We start from the raw sequence: 12,271 nt of genomic DNA, 5'->3' as shown, positions 1-12,271 counted from the left end.
AAAACCATCTGTCTTCAGCCTTAGTGTACTTTGTCCTGGACACTCTGAGCTGCTTTTCTGAGACGATGCAGCTCTTTAGCTACAGTGCAGATAGCAAAGCTCTGCCAATATGAAGAGATTAAAACTTGCTTTGAAGATTAGGATCTGATGCTCAGACTGGGAGACAGAGTAGACCTGAAGCTAAAAAGATCAGACACAAAATATCTGCAGCTCTTAAACCCCTTGAAAATAAGACATTGCATTCTTCAGCAGTAAGCCCTGGTGTTGTCTTTACCTTTGGACAACCTTGGTAACTGATGGGCTACTGTAGTCAGGATCTCTTCTGGCAGGATACCAGGAAATGGGATTGAGATTAAGGATGAGCTTTTACCATGCTGCTTCTGAACTTAATAAATTGGCTGATATTTCTGATCACATTAACATCTGGATGGAAGGAAGAAAATATATTCTAACTGCACAGATAGCTCTGGGAGGCAGCTACTGTTATTTTGGCACAGCACACCATTAATCTGAATAACTGGTTCTTCATTCAAGCATTAAATACTGTGGAATTTTTGATGCTGAGTCCTTCTGTGGAAAATTACATATCCAAACAATTATACTTGATGTATAGTTGGTATCACTCCATTTTCCCCAAGTGGTATCATGTAACTACTGAAGCAGGATTTCTGTCCAGGGCAACTTGGCAGAAAAGGAATCCTTGCTCCTTACTGATCTCACAATGCTTTAGATAGAGCGTGCTGGTTTTGGCTGGGGTAGAGTTAATTTTCTCCACAGTAGCTGGTATGGGGCTGTGTTTTAGATTTGTGCTGGAAACAGAGTTGATAATGTAGAGATGTTTTTGTTATTGCTGAGCAGGGCTAGCACAGAGCCAAGGACAAGCGAGCGGCTGCGTGGTGCTTGGTGCCTGCCTGGGTTTAAACCACAACAGAGGGAATGACTGACTCCCATGTAGCACTGAGTGGCCAAATTGTTCATTAGCCTGCTACACTTTGTGATGTAAACAGGTTTTCTGCATCAGTGGTTAGAAATTCCATCAAAATGCCATCAAAATTTTGAATTCTCACACACAGTTTCTATCCTGTGGCACGGGAAAGTCTCGCCCTTTCTTTGCATCATTGCCCTCTGTATCTTGCTAATATCCAGTTAATCCAGCTGCAGAAATATTTGCAAGCCTTACTATTTCCTGAGAATGATTTTTGCCTGAAAACAGGAGGATGGAATAGTGTGATAAATGGGGAGGCTTCCAGTGTACATTGTTATCTTTAGGCTCCTATTGCTTCCATGAAATTCATGGTGGACTTTATTTCTCTGAAGGGAGCTTGTAATTTCCATTAATAAATATATGCTTCTCTGGCAGTCAGAAGCCATGCCAGAATAGTTTTGCAGATTGTCATGTTCTGGAGCCCAAATGTGACAGGTTTGTTGTAAGTGTAAAAGTAATTCAGAGAGGTGGGAATCCCCTGTCCCTGGGAGTGGCATTCCTACTTGGTGGATATTGTCTGCAAAACAGACAACCCAGATATCATTGCTGGGGTTGGATTACAGCAGGTTTGGTTTCTACTATTATTGAACCATCTTTTCTTCAATTAACTAAGTTTTATGTAGTGTTTAGATCTACCTAGTAAAGACTGTGGAAATAGAAGCAAGTGCCCAATCTACTTTCACTAAAATATCACTTTACAAATGCCCAGTGGGTCAACTGGAAACAAGTGGGGACACATTTCAGTTACCACTAGAAACAGGCTTGATTTTTGTAGTCACTGCTCAATAATCATATCCGAGCTTATTGGAAAGGACTCATATTTCTTTTACAAGTTGTTTAAAAATCTGGAATACCATGCATTTTCCAAATTATTTTGTATTACTTTAATTCAGGGCCTAGAAATCACTTTAACTATCAGGGCCAGCTATATGTCTTTTGGGAAGCAGCTAATGCACATGGAATTTCTGTAAAAGGGATAGTAGTATAGGAACTTTCTTCAATCCTGGATGGAGTATAATACAATAAAGTTTTTTGGTGGAGTAATGCATTTGTGATGAAATTACAAACATTACTGTCAAGTCTGCACTTAGAGAAGGTATGAGAGCAGCAAGAACAGGACTGCAAGACCCCACATTCCCCACAGTGCCCCAGCAATGACTTTGGTCCAGTTTCTTTGCCTTTCTGTCTTAGCTCTCAGCTGAGATTGCCCACAAAACACTTCTTTTCTTCATAAGCAGACACCTGAGGGAGGTGAACAAAAAAAAGGCTTGGTGACTCACTGAATAAATGCCACCCAATCAAGGTGGTCATGTTGGGTCACTGCTAATGGCCCGTTCTTCTCAGTCCATTGGCTTCCTACTTGAAGTTGATGGAAGATGCTTCTGGCAGGTTTTTGGAGGGTGCTTCAGAACCCTGAGCTTACAGATGCCTTTGGTTATTTCCAACAGTCTACTGCAAGATAAGTGGCACCATGTGAAATGCAAAACCAACAGAAGAGAAGGACCTGAAGGAAGCCAAAAATTGCATCCTGACTTTTCCCAGTCTCTGCTCTTTGGGAGTGTGTCTGTGTTGGTGCTTCAGGTAAAGCTGTTTAGTAAGTGAGAGAGTAAGCAGGTCACAAAAACAGCACTGGGAAAGCCACTGAATGACTGGAAGGAAATTTTTTGTATGATAATGCTGAAAGTAGGCAAATGACATTTGAGATGACCCTGCATATGAAAATACCAAAGGAACATCAGAAATATCCGTGAAGACACACCATTACATTGCATCACTTGTGACACAGAAGCTGACCTCACCTTTTAGAGAAAGTGACTTTTATTGCCTCCTTCTACTGACTATACTAACACTTGGATACCTGGTGGTGGTACAAATCACTCCAGGTCTGACCTCGGTCAGGGGGTACAGCAAAAACCAGGAAAAAATAGCATTCCATCTTGTCTTAACTCCAAAGTTGTTCTTCCTGCAGAGTACTAAAAAAGGGATCTGCAAACTTTTCTTCATCAGTCTTAACAGTGGCTGCTAATGGCAGTGCCAGTTCTCATTTCATTTTACATTTCTGTGCCACAAAAGTATGTCCTACACTTTGAGAACTTTCACACTACACTTGCAAAACATGGGCTGAAAAATCACTTTCCCCGTCCTGCCCCGTAACAGTTAGAAAAATCTGCTGTTTAACCAGAGAAAAATTTCCACTGCTGATTGATTCCTAGGTCTGTTTGGCTGATTATAATTCCCCAACCTACCCTTATGTGATTCACACCCATACATCTGCTCTAGCTTCAGCATATAATTGTTATTCCATACAGACAGCCCAGTATTTATTCAAACAAGGGTGCTCTTGTGCATTTCTCCCTTTTTAGCTTCTCTAAAAAGAGTAAATTGGTCACGATACATTACATTGTATGTGTGTGTTTGTGTGTGGGAACAAAAACTAATTTTATCATCCTCTCAAAGGCAGCAGTTGATTACCAAGGCAGAATAAATAAAAGAAGTATGTTAAATGGAGTACTGTACATTTACAGTAGACACAGGGCATTCCAGCCTTCTCTAAAATACTGTGGCTAGTTAAAAAAAAGATGACGGTTTCTGGTTTTTTCCAACATTGTTCTATATTATAAAACAAGTATCTGCTCTCTTGCAGATCTGTTGCTACAGTACAAAAAATCTAGGCTGTGACTCTGTGACACTGCAAGTCTTTGACTCCAATGTTATCATTTTGTCCTGGGAGAAGCAAAGAAGATGCTTCTGGAAAAAGCAAGTTGGTACTGCTTGGATTATCTTCATAAAAGAAGCTGAAATGAGTTTAAAAACATTTTTGCTCTGCCAGAATCAGCTGATTTGGCTCTCAGGAGTTTGTATGAACTGTTGTTTCATGGGTTTTTTGGCTTGTGCCTGTGTTAGGACTTGGGGGAGTTCAATGAACCCAGATCTCAAAGCAAAAATATTTAACCTTCATTTTCTAGTGGAAAGGGGGTTTAAAAGCTAATTTTAGTTTTCTGGAAAATATTTTTGAACTAATCTTAGACTCATTTAACTTGCTTTGTGAAAACAATCCAAATATAGACTTGAAGACTTGGAAGTTCTGCTTTGGTTTAATGCATTATACAAGCAGGGATCGACTTGTGAAACATTTTGCAACTACAAGCTTAATGCCAATCACGTGGTATCTGCATATGGAATCTGAGCTACTTTCAGTAACATCCATTAAGATAAAAACACAGCACTGTATTTTTGTAGAAGTATGAAGATTCTCGGCGAAGGAATTAATAGAGGTTTCATCTTGAAACCTTTGTGCTTCCTATCACTGTTTTCCACAGCGCTTGCAGTCAGATCAAGAGCCTATCAAAGCATTATGTTTGTTTTTATCTACTCAATCTCATTATAGCTCTGAACAAACATCCAATAACTCCATTCACCTCAAACTCACTTCCCTTTGAGTACTCTGAGTTTCTCAAATGGAATCAAACCAGCAGCTGGCACTCCTGAGACCAAGAGACTCGTAGGCAGTGAACTGAAAGCTTGCACAGAAAGCCAAAAAACAGCTTTCATCTGAGTCTTCTGCATTGTCATCATTTTCTGTGGTAGAAAAGGAGTGAAGGGAACACATGAATTTAGTTAGCAAAGCATTTGCAAAGCAATAAGGATAATGTCCAGCAAACCAGCTGTAGCTTTCGTGGAGGGGCTGATAAGAGGCAGGAAAGACAGGTAACAGAAAAAGCTGAGAGGTATCAAAGCAGTTACTACAGCGACCAAAATATTTCACTTCCAGCAGTCCATTTGCACTCAGCTGCAGTCAGCAGTGGCTGCAAGTGCTGGTGATCTGACAGATAAGACGGTGATCTGACAGCTGTTTAATGGAATATGTAGAATAAATCCATTTGTTTCAGTAGAACGAAGTGAATGTACAAATACATAACTTCGAAACTTTCTGCCAACATATTTTAACTCTCACAAGAAGAAGGAAGGTTGCTCAGAGGATGGGATTCAATGTGTTTGGCCTCTCCTGTGATGCTGTCAATAGGAGGGCTTTCTGATACTTCTGAATTTTTTTTTTCTTTTAAGATGACAAAGTAACTGATAGCAGGTTGTGGTCTTTCAAGCTGGCATGTATTTGACTAACGATCTACAGATGGAAATCTCTGTTGCTCTTGACAGCTGTAGTAACAGCCCATTCCCAGGTGCCGGGCAGATTTTTAATGGGTATTTTCTTTTCTTGGCTGTTACACTACGATGTAACATGCAGTTAAATTACTCATATCGTTTCCGTGGGTTACCAGCCCTTACTTTCCAAACTCTGCTCCCATTTCCCATTTCACATATGATTGTTTGTTCAGTGCCACGAATAAGTCAGATACAAGAAGCATATTATTGATTATAGCGCTATATTCACATTAATTATTTTTAGGGATATTATTAATATAAAAACACCAGCTGAAAATCCAAGATATGCTACTGTGATACAGAGCTTTGCCTGTAATCTGTTTGCAGCTGTCAACTCTTAGGTGGTCACAATGTTCAAGGGATTTGCAGGAGCTTTAGAGTGTTACTGGCTCTGTAAAATGACTTTTTTTCTCTGCCAGAAAAATTCCTCCCCAAAAGCCTGCACTCGATAAAATTTCCACACAGGTCCTCCGTACTTTTGTAAATCGAGTGCCCCAGCTATCTCGGGGAATGTTTCTGAGATGCCTGAATACACTGCTTCCTGTGGGTTTACTGTCCCCACAAAGATGTAAATCACAAGGACAAAAATCGAGGTAAAGGATTAGTTATAAAACCGGGGTGGGGAGATGGGGGGAGAGAGATGACAAGACGACAAGCAGAACTAGAGAATGTTATCCTAGCTGACACATAACTGGATATCTCTGCTCCGATACTCTTACAATGAATTCCTGTGATACGCTCCGGTGTTCAGAGCCAAGTACTCAGTTTCCATAGAAATGGAGTACTTTGAGATAAGGCCTAAGATTAACTGCTTAATGACTTTTCCTTACATGGCCCAATACTTATGCCTTTAGAGTCAGGCTTTGTTGTTAAACTTCAAAGGCTCTTGATGGGTTTGAAACTGTTGGGAACTTGTTGATTTCTCCCTGCTTCGTGCTCATCCAGCTGATGCACCTCTAACTATAAGCAAAGATGGTATTTGCACCTGGAATCAAGCAGTAGGGGTGTCCAAAGACTATTTCTTCTATTTTCACCCGGTCTGAGAGCCAGCCACTTCTAGCCCAAACCTAAACTGCTCTGTCATATGAAGCTATTTATACATCTATATTAAATGCTATATAAAACCTGGGTCACACCGGCATTCACATGCAAATAAGATTCTTGTTTTTAGCATCCGAAATGCAGGTGACCCATTACTAGTATAGGCTGGATTGACCTGACAGTGGGATGAAGGACACGGCTGTGAGATGAACTAAAGCCTCCCTCCACCTTGTCAAGCTGTTCCTGTGTCACCATCAAGAAACAAAAAGAAAGAAACACGACATACACTTTTGGGAATCCTAGTCTGCAATTTACATGTCACAACGACATGGGTGTGCAGCATCAAATGTGAAAGTCTCACAGAAATCCAACCGGCAAATAACTTCATCGCGCTAATGAATTTTCCAAATACTTGGACAAACCTCGTGAGCAAAGTTCTACTCAAAAGTAATGAGGGTACTTCCTATCTTTTCGACTCACTCCACCATTAAATATTTTCAGTTCCTTGCAGTTATATAATTGTTATGCATCTTGGGACAATAATCTTTGTTCCCCAGAATCTCAATAATAATTAAAAAAACACTTTGCAGATCTGTGTTTTCTGTCTCCTACGTGTAAAAGCACGGCCATCACCTTCTACCATCAGTGCAGTGCTGTTCATTTCTTTCAAAGTCTGATCACGGCAAAAGACCAAAAGCCCACAACTGTAGTTACTCCAAGCATAATACCATGAGCCAAATTAATCCATGATCTAATAGTGATGACATTGGTGGATCCAGTCCAGAGACAAATGTAGCTAAAGTTGTTTTGAAATGGAACATATTCTCAAATCTCAGAAGAGCAACAATATTTCTTTAAAAGCTGAGATTTTTATGGCCAGAGGATGGAGAGAATAATATGAATTGCTGTCTATGCAAAGAAATTTTATATAATCTAGTATTTTTTCTAAATAACACAAATATATGTCGCATATGAGTAGTCTTTCTTACCTTTTTCTTGCTATCCTCTATTTTCAAGCTCACCTATTTTTCTGGTGTGTCCTAAAAGGGACAGACAATCTAGTTCATAGTAATTTCCATTAGAAAAAAAAAAAGTTTCAACTTTTTCAAAACTAAATTATTGTGCAAGTTGTAGCAGAACAGCATTGCTGTGCTCCTGCTCTCTCCAGAGCACAACTTGCTTTCATAAACCAGCAAATACCACGTTGCCTGGTGAAGAAAGGCTCACAGTCATGTTACAAACTAAGTCTTATTTATCAGAAACTAGAGTATTTTACACCACTAATGCTAATGGTACAAAACCTGCACTTGCAAGTGACTGCTAAAAAACAGAATCAGAAGAAAATTTGCAGGATTGTTCAAAAAGTGATTAGAAAAGGCTTATCAACAAGCCTAACTGATGTTACCTGGATTAGCTTCTGTCTTTTCAGCAAAGCTTTTACCCCTGGAAACAAGGAAAAAACCCAGCGTCCTTTCTATGTGAGATCAGTTCAAGTGTTCCTAGGATGGCAGGACTGGCTGCTATGGCTGACTTTCAGAGGCTGATGTTTGAATTAGTCCTTCAGAACAGCGAGTATAAACATCTTGCATTGTGAAGAACATCTTCCAAGCAAAAACATCAAAGCAGTCTACAATTATACACCGGCTCAGCTGAAGCTCGTTCCTGGAAATTTGTCTTGCTGTTTCTCACAGTACAGTAAGCTCACAGAGAGGTATTACAGTTGTGATGATCCTTAGAGAATAAGAATTTTCCTAAGCTGTTTCCTGGAAAGCAAGTAAACTGATAGGCAATTTTAATTCTCCTTTAGCAGAGCTTTACAATTGGATTCGGTTTTATTATGAATTGACATTCTTTTTGCAGAGGTAAATATTTATTTAGCTAGAATTATCAAGAGGGTCCAATATGAGCCTTGAAAAGAAGCAGCAAAATAATGTTACATATATTTTTACTTTACATTCCTTTATTTCCTGAGGGTTAGCTTTAGCAACACTGTATTCTGAAGACATTTGGATAGAAACTGGGGAATCATTTCCTTTTGGTATGACTCTTCTCTCTATTTGGCCAAAACTACCAACTTTTACCTCTCAGAAGACAGAAAGGGACCTGAAGACTGAGGAACAGAGACGCTATTATGGCAGAGATAAAACAATTTCAATATTCCTTATTGGTTTTATCGTTCTGTGGTTGGTGCATGCTCTGCATGTGCCAGATCCCTGCCTTCCAGACAGATGGAAAGGCTCCTGACAATGTTAGGAACAATAATCTTCCCATAAGGGCAAATCCTTTTGAGAGCCTGGCACTAACATGGTTGTTAAAGAAGTGATCTTATATGTGACCTCACCAGAAGAGACAGGAAAAAAGGTACAAATGCAGCTGTGAGGGACACAATTGATAAGCCTCCCACTTCCCCTCCTATCCAGCTTCCATGTGTTACATTTCTCCTGCTAAACCACTTCTCTTCCTTGCTGCTGTCTCAAACTCTTCTTCACACTCTTCCCCACTCCTCTACATCCCATTTCCCTGCCTAATCCCCTTGGCCTCTATTCACACACATAAACTGTACTACCAAACTTGCACTATCCAGGAATGGGAAATGGATCCTCAGTTTCTACCCAAATGTTCTCAGAACACACTGCAGTAGACTGTCCTGCCACGGACACCCACCAGAACAGTGTCTGTGGTCCAGCACTCACATTCCCTAGATGAACATTAAAAGAAGCTGAAGGAAACTAGAAAAAATATGATCACTTGCTTTGAAAGGCTGATGTAGAAAGGACTCCTTGACTAGAGGCACACCGATGTATTATTTGTAAAATATGATTACATCTGCCTTTTATCTTTCATCTTGTTACTCAGTGATAATTGACTGCTCAAGGCTGGCACTCATTTTTAATTATTCCCCCAGTGGAAACTCAGCAACACGCTCTGCAATTGCTCTCACATATCTGCATGCAGCATCTGTAACACATCATCCTTCAGCAAACAGCTAGTCCTTTTCTTTTTCTTTCTTTTTATTCCCCCTAAAGTAGCTGTACAAATTAGTGCAGGCCACATCCCAGGAAAAAAAAAATTAACAGAGGTAGAGAACATCAATATGCCCACAGACTACACTGAATATTTCACCATTCATTAAAATAACTCATATTTGAGGTCTACTATCAAAGGGTCTGCCCTGCTGCTGTGTCTTGGAGATTTCCATTTAGCTAATTAATTTTAGAGAATTAAACATTTAGTAACTTCTTGAGTGCTGTGTCCACACAGCTGCCAGGCACAAACTGAAATAACCATCACAGCAGAAACTCTGTTAGACCTTTAGTGTACTAAAAAAATACGCAAGGAGCTCCACTCAGTGGTGAGCCAATGCATTTCCAACTGTGATATCCATGAAAGGAGTCTTTGGAAATGTAAATATGTATGATAAACACCTCTACTTAATTGAGTCTCTGCATTATTCATTGTAATCATAGCACTCGAATCATAATGTTTCACTAGGATAGCTTTATTTATTGTCAGCAACATTTCTGAGAGAATTCAATCACTGTCTGTAGGAAGATATTGGTTAATCGAGCAGACACTGAATTACAAGCGTTGAGTAAAAGAGAGTCTTGCCCGGGTGCTTTATCACCTACGATTGGCACACTTGTTATTCCATGCAGTAACGGGGTGAATTGCTCTGCGTCATTCCAAGGCCCTGATTACTTCCTGACAAGTTGGGGTTGATGGATATTTAACATTACAAGACAGTTATTTCCACAATAAACAAAACTTTGAATAAAAGGTTTCTAATGACATTTCTTTTATTCATAGTATTATTGGAACTCGATACATAATCACCCTGTTTGAAACAATAAAACTCAGTATTACCTCATTTTTTTTATTATTTTAAGCTTGCTAAACTTTCATTTGTAAATAGTAACTTTTTTTTCATCTTTCCTTCTTTTTCCTGGACCGTGTCTCTAGACTTTCTCGAAAAACTGAAGCCTATTTCACAGTTCCTACCTTCTCTAAAAAAATCTGTATTAAGTAAAGCAGCTGTGGAGGGTTGTGCCCTCTGAGGGCACAGAATTAGTGTATTTTTAAAGCAAACATTTTCAGACTGGGGAATGAACTATTTCAATGGAGGTGCTACCAGGGAGAAAGTCTGAGACTGCTGCTAAAGAAACAGTCTGACTGAATTATGTGGGACATATCCCAACTTAGGCCTAGCACCAACTTTGGAGACTTTAAGAGAAAATGTAGATAGGTTTATTTTCAGTATTAATTCCATATGTCCTCAGTCATATTTTCCAACACCCTGTAGTTCTGCTTGGTCTAGTGGGATGTCTATATTTTATGGGCTTCACATCTCCATCATTTTTCTCCTTTTCTGATTTTCAGCTACTTACTGGCAAATTTGAAATATTTCTGCCTTTCTCTGCCCGTTATGGATTTTGTGCCTTCCTAAGTGGATGTCATAAGCTTTGTGCAGGTGGAAAATCATGCTCCATTTAACAGAAGACAAAATCAATCAAAGCTATGAAATCATTAAAAGTAAACTTCCCCAAACACAATCTTCTTTCTGTTTCTCAACCTTGAATTCTAAGCAGGTAATTTAAACTTAATAGCTTCTTTGTATAGTTTCTTTGTACTGACCCTTAGGATCCCCTTTTTTTTTTTCACTGTAAGTTGACAACATCAGTTAGCAGAAGAGTTTTTTAAATGAAAACCCAAACAGCATTTCTATCAAGGAGCCATAGCCCTATGCTTGGATAAGATTTTGAAAATGGTAAATGTAGAAGTAATAAATTTTTGTTTGGAAAAAATCCAGAAAATCTTAAAGACACTGGAAATGTGTAGTTGGCAACTTGTGGCTCTGAATGGAAAAACTGTTGATTTAAGATATAGTGTCAGTATGCCTAAAAATGAGTCATTCAGTTACAAAATTTTTAGGAGTTACTTCTGATCTCTGGGGTGAGAAATTAAATACCAGAAGACAGTGAAACATGGTGCCTATCTTTTAAATAGAAAAGCTGTGGAAGTCCGCAGTCAGCTTCAACTTCAATCATCTGTTAATGATTTAAATAGTTTTCCTAGTTGTAAGGCTTGAGAGAAAAAGGAGACGATTAACTGTCAATCGTTCTGATTCTCAGTTGAAAGAAACACCACTCCCCTCATCTTTGAGTAAGGGTGGTGACACATTTTCAAGTGCGATCCTTAGACACTTCTGAGGGCAAGTCCAGACACCACCATCAGCTTGTCTTTGGCTTAAAAATGCCCAAACAGGCGGGCGCTGCTCTGTATCCCTGAAATCCCCACATCCTTCAGGGCTTTCCCACCGCCTTCCCGGCTCACCAGGCCCCACAGTGAGCCGTGAGGGGAGCTGGCCCTGCAGAAAAAAGGGGTCTGCCTTTTGTCAGGAGTCACTGCTGGTTTAGGAGCGAGCAGGGCACTGAGGAACCTCGGCCGCAGCCCCGGGGCCGGCTGTGGATGGATGGGACGGCGGAGAGCTCGCTGTTCCCTCAGGGAGCGGGATGAGGGGATGAACAGGAGGCGGAGAGCTCGCTGTTCCCTCGGGGAGCGGGATGAGGTGATGAACGGGACGGCGGAGAGCTCGCTGTTCCCTCGGGGAGCGGGATGAGGTGATGAACGGGACGGCGATGAGCTCGCTGTTCCCTCGGGGAGCGGGATGAGGTGATGAACGGGACGGCGGAGAGCTCGCTGTTCCCTCGGGGAGCGGGATGAGGTGATGAACGGGACGGCGGAGAGCTCGCTGTTCCCTCGGGGAGCGGGATGAGGGGATGAACGGGACGGCGATGAGCTCGCTGTTCCCTCGGGGAGCGGGATGAGGGGATGAACGGGACGGCGATGAGCTCGCTGTTCCCTCGGGGAGCGGGATGAGGGGATGAACGGGACGGCGGAGAGCTCGCTGTTCCCTCGGGGAGCGGGATGAGGGACGAAGGGGACGGCGGGGAGCTCGCTGTTCCCTCGGGGAGCGGGATGAGGGGATGAACGGGAAGGTGGAGAGCTCGCTGTTCCCTCGGGGAGCGGGATGAGGGGATGAACGGCACGAAGATGAACCCGCAGCCCTCTCAGGGAGCGGGA

This window comes from Aphelocoma coerulescens, chromosome 1A (genome assembly GCF_041296385.1).
Source record: "Aphelocoma coerulescens isolate FSJ_1873_10779 chromosome 1A, UR_Acoe_1.0, whole genome shotgun sequence".
NCBI classification, from domain to species: Eukaryota; Metazoa; Chordata; class Aves; order Passeriformes; family Corvidae; genus Aphelocoma; species Aphelocoma coerulescens.
Note: the sequence above shows the minus strand (reverse complement) of the source record.